The sequence below is a fragment of the Martes martes genome (genome assembly GCF_963455335.1).
Source record: "Martes martes genome assembly, chromosome: 4".
NCBI lineage: Eukaryota > Metazoa > Chordata > Mammalia > Carnivora > Mustelidae > Martes > Martes martes.
In genome coordinates this window covers 104,101,989-104,119,103 of record NC_137891.1, presented here as the reverse complement: position 1 = coordinate 104,119,103, position 17,115 = coordinate 104,101,989, and positions in this window count along the sequence as shown.

Here is a 17,115-nt window from a genome sequence, read left to right as displayed (position 1 = left end):
AATATCCTTGTGTGATTTGGGTGTTATGTAGATTTTAAAAAACAGATGAAAAGTATTTCCTCATTCCACAATTTTGGAAGAGTTTATATAAGTTTTGCATTATATCTTCATTGTATGTGGGATAGAATCTACAAGTGAAACAATCTAGACCTAGAGTTTTCTTGATGGAAAGGTTTTTACAAAGGAATATACTTTCCTTAATAGATAGAAGACTATATGATTTTCTACTTTATATTGTGTTAGTTTTGGAAACTTGCAGTTTTCAAAGAATTTTTCTATTTTGTTTAAGTTTTCAAATATGTTGGTATAAAGTTGTTTATAATAATCTCCCAGTATCTTTCCTCCGATTTTTTTTTTTTAAATTTATTTATTTGACAGACAGATCACAAGTAAGGAGAGAGGCAGGCAGAGAGAGAGGAAGGGAAGCAGGCTCCCTGCTGAGCAGAGAGCCCCATGTGGGGCTTGATCCCAGGACGCTGAGATCATGACCTGAGCTGAAGACAGAGTCTTTAACCCACTGAGCCACCCAGGCGCCCCTTTCCTCCAATTTTTTATATTGTGGTTTAAATATACATATTGATCATTTGAATATTTTCTTTGGAGAAATGTTTATTCAAGTCCTTTTCCCATTTGGGGATGGTCTGTTGCTGAATTTTAGAAATTTCCTATATATTTTAGATATTTATCCCTTAACAGATACAAGATTTGTAAATATTTTCTCCCATTCTGTGGGTTGCCTTTTTACTCTGTTGAAAGTGTTTTTTGATAGAGTCTGTTGATAGTGTTTTTTAAAAATTTTTCATGAAGTTCAATTTGTCAATTTTTTCTTTCTGTTGTTTGTACTTTTAATGTCATATCCAAGAAGACACTAACAAATTCAGTGGTTATTCAGCTTTTGCCCTTTGTTTTCCTCTATATATGGTTTTAGTTCTCACATTTTTATGGTTTACATGTTTATAGTTTCAGTTCTCACATTTATGTCATGGCTCTATCTTGAGAGTTTTTTTGGTATTTATTTCATAATCTATTGATATGGTATTAACACTGATTAGTTGTGTTTTTTTTAAATTTATTAAATATTTATTTATTTATTTTGAGAGAGGATATATGGGGTCCGGAAAGGGGCAGAGAGTTAGAGTAGAGAGCAGCAGACTCCATACTGAGTGGGGAATCTGATATAGGGCTCAATCTCAGGACCCTGAGATCATGAACTGAGATAAAATCAAGAGTTAGACACTTAACTGACTGAACCACCCAAGCACCCTACCCATAATTTATTTAAAAAGTTTTCAAAATTGAGAAAAATTTTAAAAATCATTTAAACTAAATGTTTTGTATATTTTGCATATAAAATATACAAACACATATTACATAACATTGAAAAAAACTTAAATTTCAAAACCATAAAGTTAAACATATATCATCAGTCTAATTTGAATTACTAGTAAGAACAAAAAAAAAATAAAGTATATAAAATGAACTAACTACTATATAATATGAAGAAAATCATTCCTGCAAATTGAAAATGAATTAAATTATCTGATATTTTTTGTAGTTGTGACCTTATAAACAATGTGTATCAATACTATTACTTTTTTAGAGTGGGGAAGGGGCAAAGGATGAGGGAGAGAGAAAGAATCACAAGCAGACTCCCCACTGAGTGGAGTCTGACATGGGGCTTGATCCTATGACCCTGAGACCATAACTTGAGCTGAAACCAAGAGTCAGTCACTCAACCAACTGAGCCACCCAGGAACCCCTCAATGCTGTTATTTTTGATGGTGAATCTAGTTTGAGGGGAAGTTTTCCCAACCACTAGAAAAAGCTTTTTCATATTTTGTACTAGTCAGGAATAGTAGAGAGATAAGTATAAACTAATTCAAATGTCTTTCTCGAATTTTTAATCCACAAATAATCTCATTTCTGTGTGATAATATAAAGGCATTACATTTATTATATGAATATTACTACATTCTAATCATAATACCTATGTGTGTATATGGGGGGAAGTATTTCCCTACACTGTCAATAAGCAATTTTCTGACACCACCTAGGTGTCCTACAACTGAACTCATCTCTCATTATGTCTATGGAGAGAACATCAGATTTACCAAATTAAGGGTTCGTTCCTACAAGATTGCCCTCACTTCAGATGCCAATCACAAGTCCAGTTTGTCTCCTGGGCTTCTGGCTGATGCAGGCTAGAAATCAGAGATTCCAACAACATACCTCCTTCTTGGGTTCAATTTTAGTTTGCTAGAATGGCTCACAGGACTTGAAACTAATTTATTTTCTAGGTAACTAATTTGTTATATTAAAACATAACTCAGGAGCAGCCAGATGCATAGGGCAAGGTATGTGGGAAGAGCATGGAGCTTCCATCCCTCTCTGAGCATCACTGTCCCCACATCTCCGTGTGTGTTCACCAACCCAGAAGCTCTCTACACCCTGCCCTTTTGGATGTTTGTGGAGGCTTCGTTACATAGTTACAATTGATTTAGTCATAGGCCATTGGCAATTGATTCAACCTTCAGGCCCTCTCACCGTCCTGGGAAGCTAGGGAGGGGTCTGGGGGATGATAATAAAAATCCCAACCCTCTAATCACATGGTTCGTTCCCCTGGCAACCAGCCCCCATCTTTGGGTGTTTTTTGAAGTCACATCATTAACATAACAAAAGATACTTTGTTGCTTTCATCACCAAGGAATTCCAAGAGTTTTAGAAGCTCTGTGCCAGAAATGGGGATGAAAACCAAATATTTATTTATTATAAATTACAATATCACAAATGTTTATTCGATTTTCCTCTAGTATTTTTGTACTTTCTTTTTTCACTACTTGTAAATCTATGGTTCACGTGAAATCAATTTTGATGTAAGTTAAGGGCTTAGTTTTTTTCGTAGAAAGATTAGCTAGTGGTAAACATATGATTAATTTAATAATCTGTCTTTAGCCTGCACCTGAAAAAAATTTATCATATAAATTTATCATATAAATTAATATTATCTATACTTGAACCTGTTTCTATACTTTGTTCAGTTCTTGTGTCAGTAGTATACTCTTATTTAATTTATAGTTTCATAATGTTCAAAAATAAAATTCAGCTGAATAAATTTTAAAGACCTCATTGGCTTTATTCAATAATTCATGAATCAGGCAGCATTCCTATCTAGCAGACAGAAAAGAACTATGAGGAGCTATACAAAAGGAAAGATAAATCAAGTACCTTTTGTTAGTCACTGTTTTCAAAATTTATTTTTTGAAATAAAATGTTGTAACACTAAAAATGTTAAGAGAAAAAAATCACGTTACTGCTTGGTTTTACTTGTCTCCCATTCCAACTGTGGCTGTGATGACAACCATAGTGTGAGCTTCAACCACACCGTTGGAAGAGGCAACCCCTCCCACTAGGGTTTGCCTACTGGTGCTGTTAAGGCCAGCAGGCAGAGAACTAAATGCCCATGAGGCAAACCTCTGACCAGAAAGATCTGGAAACTACTGGATACATTCTATTCTCCTTAATAATTCTGAAGATACCTGCAATTCAATTTATATTTCAGGGTGATGATCCCACAGGAGGGAACAGTCATTTATAGAGTCCTCAATTAAATAATGTATCCCTCCCTCATCTATTATCACACTCCCTTCGCTTCCACTGCTTTTTCCTTGAGTGGGATTCCCCAGTAAAGTAATGACACAAAGGCCACAAGACTCAGGTTCCATTTTATGAAGGACTCAGACTGTTAGCCTTAAAAAAAGATTTTGTTTGTTTTAGGAGTGCTGTTAAATATTTTTCTAGGGTGTATTCTCCATTGTTCCATATTATATAAAGATGACTTCATGTTATAATTAGAAGTTAGCAGTGAAAAATAATTATAAAATCATATTTTTTAAGTCATTCTTTTGGTAGAAAGAGGAAAAAGAACTCGATTTCATAAATTATAGAGCTTGGCTATTACCATTTAAGCTTTAAAATTTTAATAACTACGACAGTGAAACAAATGTAATATGTAAAAATGTGTGAATATACAGGTGACTGAGAGGCACAGAAAAATTGAGCTATTTTACAATCAAATAGCAGCAGGCCTACTCAAGGAACAGACCATGAAAAATAAATTCTCTAGTTTTCTTTTTCAGTTTTTGCTCTTTTATAAATAATTTTGTGAGATTAATCTTGAATCAAAGTTTTTATATAATTTTTAAACAAGATATAACTATAGAATATGGAAGACAAAGGAATAATGACTGTAAGTGGGAGAGTAAATTTTTTTGTGATCAATTTGTACTGTCCTACTGAATTTTTAAATGACCACTTAAATTGTATATCAAAGAAAGTAACTGAAATACATCTATTGATAATTGGAAGTTTGGTACAATAAGGTAAATTAAACATTTGAAACTTTTGCATATTGTTCTTAAGCTTTGTCACATAAATCATATTATTAAAATATTTGTTTATAATGAAATTAACATCTGTATGTTAAAAAATCTCAATTTCAAAGCCTACTTTCTCTTTATAAGACAGAGTTGGTCATTAAAGATAGTTTCTTTAATCTTGTTTTCTAGTTTTCTTTATAATGTAACAATTAGTGTTTGTAACAAAGATTATGGTTATGAACATAAGAACATGCATTAAGCTTATTTTCCATAAAATGAAACTTCACTATATATTACAATCAGAATAACCTAAGTTCATATATATATCAGAATATGAAGTTTCCTAAGGAAATTAAGCAGAGAGTTTATTTATTTATTTATTTTAAGATTTAATCTACTTATTTGACAGAGAGAGACCAGCAGGAGAGGGAACACAAGGGGGTGGGGGAAGAAGCAGGCTTCTCACTGGGCAGGTAGCCTGGGGCTAAATCCCAGGACCCTGGGATCATTACCTGAGCCTAAGGCAGATGCCTAATGACTGAGCTACCCAAGCGCCCTGGGAGAGAGGGAGAGAGTTTATTTATTCAAAACATTTGCTGCCAGACCCCACGTCTTTGTAGAGTCATTATTATCTTTGTTTGGGACAGCCCTATTTTATGCTTGTTCTAGGATAACTATTAATAACTTCCTCTATATTCCCAAATTATTCCAGTTTGGATGATAAACTATATGATCAGAGTAGATACTGGCTTCCAGAGTGGAAACAACTCAATGCATAAACAAGAGTGTATCTGGTAGTTATAAATGCTGTGCATTGTATGGGTTAGCTACATTAGATTCGTGCATCTGGACCAGTACAGATCCCAAAGAAATGACAGTTAAGCTATTAGGTGGAGCTTGCCATATTAAGATCAGGAGAAAGAATCAAAGAGAGAAGGAAAAGCTAGCTGAACTACTTTAAGGTAGAAGCAAGGAATTAGAAAGAAAATCAGAATGGTGGCAAAAAGCAATGATATGATGGTAGATGAGCTAAAATAATGCAGAGGTGAGCAGGGACCAGATCACTTGGCCCTTTGTAAGCTGATGTAAAGAATGTTGATTTTATTCTAAATGTGAAAGGGATCTATTGGGGAGTTTTAAGTTGAAAAATTATTCAACTGAATTTATGTTTTAAGAAAACACTCTGCTTTGGGGTGTCTGGGTGGCTCAGTTGTTAAGTCTCTGCCTTTGGCTTAGGTCATGATCCCAGGGTCCTGGGATCAAGCCATGCATTGAGCTCCCTGCTCTGCAGGAAGCCAGCTTCTCCCTCTCCCACTCCCCATGCTTGTGTTCCCTTTCTCACTGGGTCCCTCTCTGACAAACAAATAAATAAAATCTTTAAAAAGAGAAAAGAAAAGAAAAGAAAACATTCTGCTTAGTGGAGATTGGATTATGGGGCAAGAGAGAGCATTTGGAAGTAAAAGACAATGATGATTTAGGCTAGAATGCCTGTAGTGGCTTGGAAAGTACATGGGTTCCAGAAGTCTTAACACTTGATGCAGACTTGCTGAATGTGGGAGTGGGAAGAGTTGTGAGAAAGAGCTGGCTCATAGAGTTTTGGCTTGAAGAATCTGGTGCATAGAAAGAACATTTATTTAAAGCTTAAAAAACAAAGAAAATAGTATCTTTGAAATGTGAAAATTACATTAAATTCAAATATCAGTGTCCACTGATAGAGTTTCATTGGAACACAGCCACACTCACTTTGTTATGTACTATCTATGACTCTTCAACCTACAATGGCAAAGAGTAGTTGAAACAGAAACGATATAGTTTACAAAGTCTTAAATATTTACACACTGGCTCTTTACAGAAAAGTTTCATGATTCCTGATAGAGACAACAGTTTGGAACACCGTGAAGAGAGGAGAGAGGTGATTTTGGCAAGGATTTGGGAGAATAGGTTTTTGTTGTTGTTGTTGTTGTTTTTCCTAATGAAAGATACTTGAACATTTTAAAATGCTAGAAAAGAGTCAATAGACAGGAACAGAAAGGAAGTCGTTGAAAAAAATTAGATGATAATTTTGGGGGGGGGGTAAAGGACCCAGAATAGATGAGAGAAGCATTTAAATAAGTGGTGCACCTGTCCTTTGGCTCTCCGTGGGAGATAAGCTAGTGAATGTGGTTGCAGTAGGTGTGGAGATTTGATGGCAGAGAGATACTTCTTGTTTGATAAATATTGGATGTGAATGTGGGGGAAGGTATGTCCACTTTAATTTTTTTGACACCTTTTACAATACAACCAAAATCTGAAAATGTACTAATAAAGTCATAATATCATTCAAAGAATAAAATTCTGTGATCATACGGAATTCCAGAGTTGGAAAGTTCGAATATATTTCAAAATTTCTGATTTGTTCTAGCATAGGTATTTTGGAAACAGAATATTTATAAGCCTGACCTTTCTCATTAAAATTTTCTGTTAGTAACACAGCACTGGCAAATATTTTAGGTGGTGTTTAAAAATTTGTAATGATAAAAATGTTTTCCATGTTTTTTCAGTTCACTAATTTAATTCCTGCTATATTTCCTATGTAGCACTCGTCACTGAAAACTTTACATCAAATTGTTTTACAATAAATATTTTTTATATAAAGAAGTACTGTAGTTTCAGTCTCAAACTCACTTCCCACTCATTTTACAACATATTTTACTGAAAAAATCAATTAAAATGAATTTTTTAAAAGGATATCTCCCTGAACATCTGTTAATGGAATGTAATAAAATTTCATATACCTTTTAGAAATTGTTTTAGGGGTTAATAAAAAAATCTAGATAACTCAACATCTTTCTCTTGAAATTGTAACATTGAAAATCATTAGTAATTTTCTGTAAATAATAACACAGTAAAGTGTCAGCCATTTTATAAGTATTTTGATTTTAATAATTGATAGGCTACTTATTAATCTTATATTTGGATAGTTACCTGAGTATTCATCAGGCAGTTTTCTGGGCACAGTTGTGCAGATACATATATACTTAGTTCTCTTTTTGTGTGTCCTTAGCTAAAGCCTTAAAAATGAATGTGCTCAATTTAATTTTTTTTTTTAGGAAGTTATTTCATTGTATAATATTATTTTATTTTATGATTTTACTATTTTATTTTTTATTTTATTTTATATATTTCATCATGGTAAATGCAACCTTTAATCCCCATCCCCAAATTCCCCCATCTTTCCACCAAAGTTCTGTCTAGTAACCTGAGTTTGTTCTCCGAAGTTAGGAATCTGTTTCTTGGTTTGTCTCTCTCTGTCTCTCCTTTTCCCTTTGCTCATTTGTTTTGTTTCTTAAATTCCATATATGTGTGAAGTCACAAAGTATTTGTCCTTCTCTGAACTGACTTATTTCACTCAGCATTATACCCTGTAGATCCATCCACATTGTTGTAAATGGCAAGATTTCATTCTTTTTTATGGCTGACAAATATTCCATTACACACACATACATACACACACACACTCCACATCTTTACTCATTCATCTGTGGATAGACACTTGAGCTGCTTCCATAGTTGGGCTATTATAAAAAATGCTTCAATAAACGTGGGGTGCATGTATCCTTTTGAATCAATGTTTTTGTACTTTGGGGGTAAATACTTAGTAACATGATTACTGGATCTTAAGGTAGTTCTATTTTTAACTTTTTGAAGCAACTCTATACGAGTTGTAGTGGCTGCACCAGTTTGCATTCTCACCTACAGTGCACGAGGGTTTTTTCTCCACATCCTTGCAAACACTTGTTATTTCTTCTTTTGTTGATTGTAGTCATTCTGACAGGTTTGAGGTGATATTTCATTGTAGTTTAGATTTGGTTTTTCCTGATGATGAGTGATGTTGAGCATCTTTTCATGTGTCTGATGGCTATGTGTGTCTTCTTTGGAGAAATGTTTATTCATTTCTTCTGCCCATTTTTTAACTGGATTATTTGTTTTTTGGGTATTGAGTAGTATCAGTTCTTTATATATTTTGAATACTAACCCTTTATCAGACGTGTCATTTACAAATATCTTCTCCCATTCAGTAGGTTGCTTTTTAGTTTTGTTGATCGTTTCCATGCTGTCCAGAAACTTTTTATTTTGAGGTAGTCCTGATAGTTTATTTTTGCTTTTATTTCCTTTATCTCAAAAGACATATCTAGAAAAATTTGCTATGGTGAATGTCAGAGAAATTACTCCCTGTTCTCTTCAAGGATTATTGGTTTCAGGTCTAACATTTAGGTCTTTAACCTATTCTGAATTTATTTTTGTGTATGGTGTAAGAAAGTGATCCATTTTCAATCTTTTGCATGTGGCCATCCAGTTTTCCTAACACCATTTGCTAAAGAGACTTTTTCCCTTTATATAGTCATTCCTCCTTGTTGAAGATTAATTGACCATATAATTTTGGGTTTATTTTCGCATTTTCTGTTGTATTGCACTGGCCTAGGAGCCTATTTTTATGCCAATGCCATACTCTTTTAATTACTACTGCTTTGTAATTTAACTTGAAATCTGGAAATGTGACACCTCCAATTTTGTTTTTCAAGATTGCTTTGACTATTTGACATCTTTGTGGGTCTATACAAAGTTTAGGATTGTTTGTTCTAGTTCTATTAAAAAAATTTGATATTTTGATAGGGATGGCATTAAATGTGCAGGTTACTTTGGGTAGTATAGACATCTTAACAGTATTTGTTCTTTCATCCCATGGCAAGAAATGTCTTTCCATTCCTTGCATTTTCTTGAATTTCTTTTATCATTGTTTTAAGGTTTTGAGAGTATAGGTCTTACACCTCTTGGGTTAAGTTTATTCCTAGATATTTTATGGCTTTTAGTGCAATTATAAATGGGATTGTTTTCTTAATTTCACTTTCTGCTTCTTCATTGCTAGTGTATAGGAATGCAACAGATTTCCGTACATTGATTTTATGTCCTATGACTTTATGGAATTCATTTATCAGTTCTAGTAGTTTTCTGGTGGAGTGTTTAGGGTTTTTAATTGTTTCTTGAACAGGTATATTTTTCTTGCTATTCAATGTCATCTGATTCAGTTATTTTAAAGATGACTAACATAGGAGTTATCATAAAATGCCAGCCAATATGTGCAAGTTTACAATAAAAATAATTTCTTGGGTTTTTTTTTTTTAATTTTGAGGGAAAAAAATTCCAAAATAAAGGAATGTGCTGTAAAGTGTTTTTAATAATATTTATAGGGAATAATTTTTGTCATAAACTTTTAGAACAAATAGAGATGCAAATTTAACTGGAGTTATGAAAAGAACTCTTGAACAATGATAATGTAAAGTTAATGCCTCTGTTACATGAACTAGAAATAATGTTTTACCCTATTTTATATAGTAAATTGTATTAGTTTTATTTCATTGAGGAGCAGAAGGCAAAACAGAATTGCACCAGCAAAAGACACACTTAGGGGGAAATCTGTGGAGGATAAATGAGAGGGAGCAAAAGCTGTGGGGTGAGAATTCAGACCATGATTCAGGTCTGATACCAGGGGAAGAGGAGACAGAAGGAGGGTTAAGAAGAGTACTGAACTGCAGTGTAGTTCTGTATTAGTTTTCTAGGGCTGCCATAACACAGTACCACAGGGAGCGTGACTTAAACAATAGAAAGTTCTTTCTTAACAGTTCAGGAGGCTAGAAATCTAAGATCAAGATGTCAGCAGAATTGGTTTCTTCTTCTTCTTCTTCTTCTTCTTCTTTTTTTTTTTTTTTTTATGATTTTATTTATTTATTTGACACAGAGAGTGAGAGAGAGCACATGCAGGGGAAGTGGCAGGCAGAGGGAGAAGCTCCCTGCTCAGCAGGGAGCCCAACGCAGGGCTCCATCCCAGGACCCTGAGATCATGACTTGAGCTGAAGACAGTCGCTTAATCAAGCTACCCAGGGGTCCCATGGTTGTTTTCTTCCAGAGCTTCTTTCTTTTGCTTGTAGATGGAAGTCCCCCCCCCCCCACCTTTTTTTAGGTGGGGAAGGGAGGTGGGGAAAGGGCAGAGGGAGAGAGAGAGAGGGAATATTAAGCAGGTTCCACACCCAGCATGAAGCCTAATGTGAGGCTTCATCTCACAACCCTGAGATCATGACCTGAGCCAAAATCAAGAATCACACACTTAACCAACTGAGCCACCCAGGTGCCTGATGGCAGTCTTTTTTCTTGTGTCTGCACATCTGTGTCCTAACTTCCTCTTCTTTTAAGGACTCCAATGATACTGAATTAGGACTCCACATGACCTGATTTTACCTTAATTATTTCTTTCAAGCCTGTATATACAAATACAGTCACATTCTGAAGTCCTGGAGGTTAGGACTTCAACATATGAATACTGGGGTGCCCATTTTAGCCCATAGCAAGTTCCCAGCAAAGTTCAGCCAGACCAATGAGGAGCCAAAGTAGTTGAGCAGTTCTCTGTTTGACAGGAATGGATCAGCATTAATATACCTATCCTGTCCAGTCATTGTCTGGGAGCAGTCGCTGGAGAGTGTGGATCAACACAAACAGTGTTGGATCCACAGAGGCCATAGTTGAGGTCATCAGTGAATGGTTTTCCCTATAGCAGGAGATCTAAGCATTGTGTTTTTACGGCTATCATAAAAACAAATCTAGTAGTTGCTTCTAAGCTTCAGTAAAAACCTGCAAAAAAAAAAAGAACATTTTATTTTCAATACGATAGTAATAACAGCAAAATGTATATTAAAGTTATAAACATCCCAAATTTTCCCAAATATTATACAGTCTGAAATATAATTTAGAGTGGTATTGAAAAATCTATAGACTCCATATATGTCCTTGGAACAGAGCAGTGATTTGCATATTGCCATAAGAACCTTATCCATCAGAAGAATGCATAAAGGGATGTTGGCAGCAACCAGAACCTAGAAGAGTTAAGGAAGGAAATTTTACCTACAGCCCCCAAGGGGAGTGAGGTCCCTGCTGACGCCTTGGTTTTGGCCCAGTGGTATCGATTCCAGACTTCTGGCCTTTAGAATGTGAGAGAATAAATTTCTGTTGTTTTAAGTCACCAAGTTTGTGGTAATTTGTAACAGCAGTTACAGGAAACTAATACAAAAATAGAAAGCAAAAGTTATTTTGAGCAAACATTAGTTTTAGTGCTGATCCTAAAGGTAAGTTTTAGCAAAAGTATGGTAAACTCCTTTGCAAAATGAAAATTTCCATCAAAATCGTATGCCATCGACAATATAAATTTTCAGAAACTTTCATTTATGAGTCAGAATATAACTAGTAAACAGAATACATCGAGGTATTTAACAGAATCATTTTGTTTACTGAATATATTTTAAGCAAGTGATAATTTTTTTCCTCTGAAGTGTTTTGTTGATCTGTCAGTGAGATTTTTTCTTAAATCTGTCAAGAACAGTGAAACTAAATGAACTATCTGGTAAAAGAATAAACCTTTTAAAAATATTTCTTTCCTTTTGCTAAAATATCTACTGATCCTAGTTTTATTCTGGGCTCTTTTGAAACTGTATCTGACAGGGAAATAAATGTATAGCATGAATCTAAATTCTAGCAAAGCAGTCAATTATTGTTTAAAAGCATTTATCCTTAAATGAAGTCTTTAAAACTTGGCCTTTTACCTATAGAAGTGACAACATTTAAAGGGAGATTTGTGAAAGTTTAGAAAAGCAAGATGCTTGTAGCAACCACTGAAATAGAATAGCTAACTGTCTGTTTTTCAAGGATTTTCTCAGTGGTGTTCTTATGTCTCTAAAATGATGCAGTTTCAGAAGCTTGACTTGTTGGTTACTCCCAGTAGATCTAGTAATGTAATAGTCAGTCTAATATTTTATTTATTTTTCTGGGCCCTGGGAATACAGTGCTAAACAAACAAACAAAAAGGGGAGGTGAATAGACAAAAATAAGCAAAGAAGTAATTATCAATAGTGATAAGTGCTATGCAGAAAAATTGGGCAGGGTAAGGTAGATATGACATGCCTTAGGATAGTGGCTATTTTATAAGATTGGTCAAGGAACTTCTCACTACTATAGTTAATTTAAGGATGTAAACCAAACAGAAATCTGGGAGGATACTCCAAGTGGAGGGGCTATTAAATATTCAGACGGTGAAGCCAGGTTCCTTTAAGTCTCAGTTTTTTTCTCTTTATCTGCAAAATGATTATAATAATAGTTTTTAACTTGTAGGGTTTTTGCAAAGTTTAAGTATAGAAGTCTATCTATCCAGCAATGGTGAGGATAAATTCATTCAATAAACACTTGTGGCAAAAAAGTTTTAGGGCATATAAGATATTTAGCATAGAGCTTTGTACATCAAAAAGCTCATGAAATACTATTAGTTTTTAGCTAAGCTCATGAGACAGATGAATAAAACTAGAATCAAATTTATCATATTCAAAGGAACTATATATGTCATATGCATCATAAAATTCACATTGACATGGCCAGTACCTTCTTTCTGGATGTTAAACTTGAAACCCCAAATAATAAACAGAAAGTCGATTGATAAACAAATTGGAGCAAGGAGAGTTAATTAGATGAATCAAATATTTCTCATCACATCCAAGTAACCTGAGGCATCATCCACACTGGAATGATCATGTGAATGGGACTTCAGTTTCCTTGTTTAAGGCTTTCTTTCTCCTAAAGAGCATTTAAATGTGCACTGCAATAGTTGTTTCACTTTTTTAGGCTTCCAAAACTCTCAGTGTTTCTTTATGATAAGCACAGTAATTATTTTTTTAATGAATATGTTACTGCATTCTACCCACAGTTAAATCTATCACCTTTAAGATTAGATAGCCTGAGTTCTAGTGCCTTCCAAACCACTTCTTAAATTCTGAAATATGGGAATCTTCTCCATTCCTTGCATTCCTCTTCGATAATTGGGTATAGTAATTAGCCTTATTTATATTGGTAAAAATGTTTTCTTAAATAATAAAATGCATGTAAAATGGCTAACATGTAGCATCTGATAAACATGACTACTACTGATGAGGCATAAAGTTTACTAGATTCCTGCTACTTCTGACTCATTCTGTTTCCTTCTGTTACTTTGGCTCATTCCTACAGATATCATTTATATGTTGTATTTATACTTTAGCAGCCAGGGCAATTATATGTCCAAATTAGGGAGATAGCATAGTTTAGCCTCTAAGTGCTAAGGGACTTTTCATTAAACTGTCACTTAATCCCAACCAGTGGTTAAGACGATCAGTAGCAATTTATTTTATAATGTGTTTTATGTATTTTCTGTCTCCTCACATTAGAATGTTAGCTCATATGGTGAGAATCTTTGTCTGTTTTATTTGCTGGTGCTTCCAAGTGCACATGAGGCACTCCATAGATATTTATTGAATAAATGAATGAGTGAATGAATGAATGAGGAAAGTGGCAAGGAATCAGTTCCACGGGGAGTGCACATTAGAAATTCATCAGCCTTGTACTTAAGGAGTGAATATTATTATAAAAAGATACCAAAAGATAGATTTCTTTTGGGGTTGGTATTGATTTGATGCAGTAATGATGAAGACCTGTTTCATTTTCTACCACATCTAATATTTTACTTACGGCGAAACTAGAAACTTAGAACACTTCATTTGCTTTGTTGCATCTTTGTAGAAAAAGAATATTAATCCTAAATCTTTTGTAAAATAATCATCTATTTTAAATTTAGATCAATCTTTTGGTTTGCAGAAATGCTGGGTGTTATGATTAACAGGTAAAAGAAAATGTGTGAAAGTCAACTCCCTATCTGAGTTTTAAAATAGTCACTTTGAAAGTATGTGTGAGAAAAGTTCAAAGTCATAGAAGGAAGCGGTCATTTCTGATTTAATAATTCAAAAGGACAAGAGTAAAAATAGATATAGGTATTTTACCTAAGAAAAATAATTCATAAATGAGTTAAATGAGATTTATTTTAAGAGAACACTGTCATTTTCATTTTTCTTTTGGTTTATATTTATTGAAATATCATGACAATAGGAGAAAGATAGTGTCCTGAAATGGATAATACTGGTCTAATAACATTATTACAGTTTTATTCCTGGTACGGGATTGGCGATAACAGAGCAGGAGATTTATAAAAGTTGGTTAGAAAACACCAGGAGAAATTTCTGGGAAAAATAATGAAAATAGTTAAGAATGGTAGTGGATTTAGTATGATACACTATGTCCTTCCGAATTTTGTTTCCAACATTATCTCTCACCACGTCTTTCAAAGGCCTGCTGATAAAGTTACACTGAACTGTTTGCTATTTCCTAAGCATGCTTTATCTTTTTGAGCCTTTATTCCTCTGAAATGCTATCTCTTTTGTCTGAAATTTAACTGAAAAGCTCCCATAACAAAGTCAAATATAAATTCATTAGTGGAGATGCTTAAGAGAACCCAGGCAGAACATGTGGCTCATTTAAGTTCCATGCTCCGTGACGACATGCCAGGCTCTGTGCCGGGGCTGCAGCTGGAACATGGCAATGAGTCTTTCCTTGTAGTAAGGGAGACTAGTCAGAAGGCACTCTGGGAAACAATGGCCCCTATAGTCAGTAGGCACTTCCTTCCAAGGAACTTCGGTTACTGACTTCTGTCTTCTTTGGGCCACCAATACCCACTCTGCAGTTGTACTCTCATTTTCACTGTTTTTAAATTTAATGTAGCTAGATAACCAATCCAAGATGCCATTTCTTGAGAATATGTTGTCTGGAACCAGTTCTGGTATAAAAATCTCTGGCAGGGCACAGTATAGAACACAGAAACAATTCTAAGTAGTCTATGCAAAAAAAAAAAAAAAAAAAAATACAGGGATTTGGGCACTTTTGAAGTCATTAGAAAAGATGGAGGAATGGACATTAGGCTAGAGCTCCTGAAATGTGTCCTAGAAAAATGCAGAACTGATCTGCCAGTAGTTAGTAATTCTGCCAAGATCAGGGAAGTGAGGAATGGGTTCACACACACTTAGTGTGGCTATGATCCAGAGATCAGGAATCTGGGATTAGGAAGCCTCTGCAATCCTGCTGCAACTGCATCTCAGTCCCATGGAACTGGTACCTGGACACAGGAATGTAAAGTCTGGCTTCTGCCTCTGCCTCTGCTAAACTATCTTTCAACACTAGCAAAGATAAAGACTGAACACTGCTACAAAGCAGCTCCTTTCTTGCAGGAGTAAGTAGCCGAAGAAGCATAAAGATAACAGATTCTACTTCATCTGCCTTCAAATTTCACAAAAGTGCAATGTAAAGTTTGGCAGAATCTACTCTGAATCCCAGAAGGTACCTAAAGCCTGCAAGACAGGAAGATACACTGGAAAGGGTGGGAAAGGATCATAGTCACCATAGGAATTTTATACTTTCGCCGGCATTCTTGAAGCTGGACGCATGCCAATGCCAGGTGACAATCACTGGATTGAAAAACGTTTCACGTAACTACGTGGCGCCAATATTAAAATCACATATCACTCCATTTGTTGCACAATGTTATCACACGTCAGCCACACATGACCATGAGAAGAGAGAATTAACGAACCGTTCCACAGAGGATCCAGAAAGGCGGTGTCACAAGTAAGCAAAGGCACCGTTCCCGTGTAGGTAGTGCGACAAGGGCTGGTGTCGATTGTCGTCAGGTTGCCTGGACCCAGGCAGAGCATCTGGCAGCATCTGTCTGGAACTCCATCTCTACAGGTACAGTGTGGGCGGTGGATCGGCCTTGGGGCTTCCACCAGATAGCTACTTCTTTTAAGGGGTCTGCTTAGGAGGGTGTATGGTTACACAATTACCCTAGAGTCTTTGCCTATCGACTTGGTGCATTCAGGCTCGACAAAGTGGCCACGGACTTTCCAAACAGGTTTTACTTATCTGCTGGTCACACAGTTCATGGCGAAGTTCTGCATCAGACTTTGACTAAAAACTAATATGGGAGCTGACATTAGCCACTGTGACTCCATTTTGTCTCGGTCTAACTCAGCTTATTCTCTGTGAGTAGGAATTGCATGCAAAGTTTCATACCATGACAAATGTAAATTATGAAATGTGGTAAGATGGAGATCACCACAGTGTGTTGTAAAAAGGTAAAAGAAAGTCTTTTAGTTTGTCAATGCTTTTTTTCTTTTCTTTTCTTACTTTCTTTCTTTCAAGATTTATTTATTTATTTATTATTTATTTATTTTTAGAGAAAGGGGGAGGGTCAGCAGGAGAGGGAGAGAAAGAATCTTAAGCAGACTCCTGGGTTGGACAGGGAGCCCAGCCACAGGTTTGAGCTCGCAATCCAGAGATCATGACCAGAACCAAAATAAAAAGTCTGAGGCTTAACCTACTCAGCCACCCAGGCCAGGCGCCCCTGTCAAATTTTCTTAGAAGAAATAAACCCTCACTAAATCATGAAGGAAGAATAAAAATAAAGTGAGTTAAGCTAAGTATGGAAAGGCCATCTCAAAAAGAAGGAACAGGAAAGATGTGAAAGAGCATGATGCTTCTGAACTCATCACCAGAAAATCAGTAATAGATGGTATAGATGGGGCTGGAGAGAAACTTACCTAAGTTTGGAAAGTTTCCTATGTCCTGCTAAGGAGCTGGATCTGTATTCTGTTCATAATGGAGAATCACCAAAGGTCTTTACATCTAGAGTAACTAAATGAGGTTTGCATTATATAGATCATTCTGGTAGTAACATAGAAAAGAGATTAAATAGTTGGTGGGAGGAGACTAGTGGCAGAAAGAAGCAATCATTCTACTATAGCAGCTT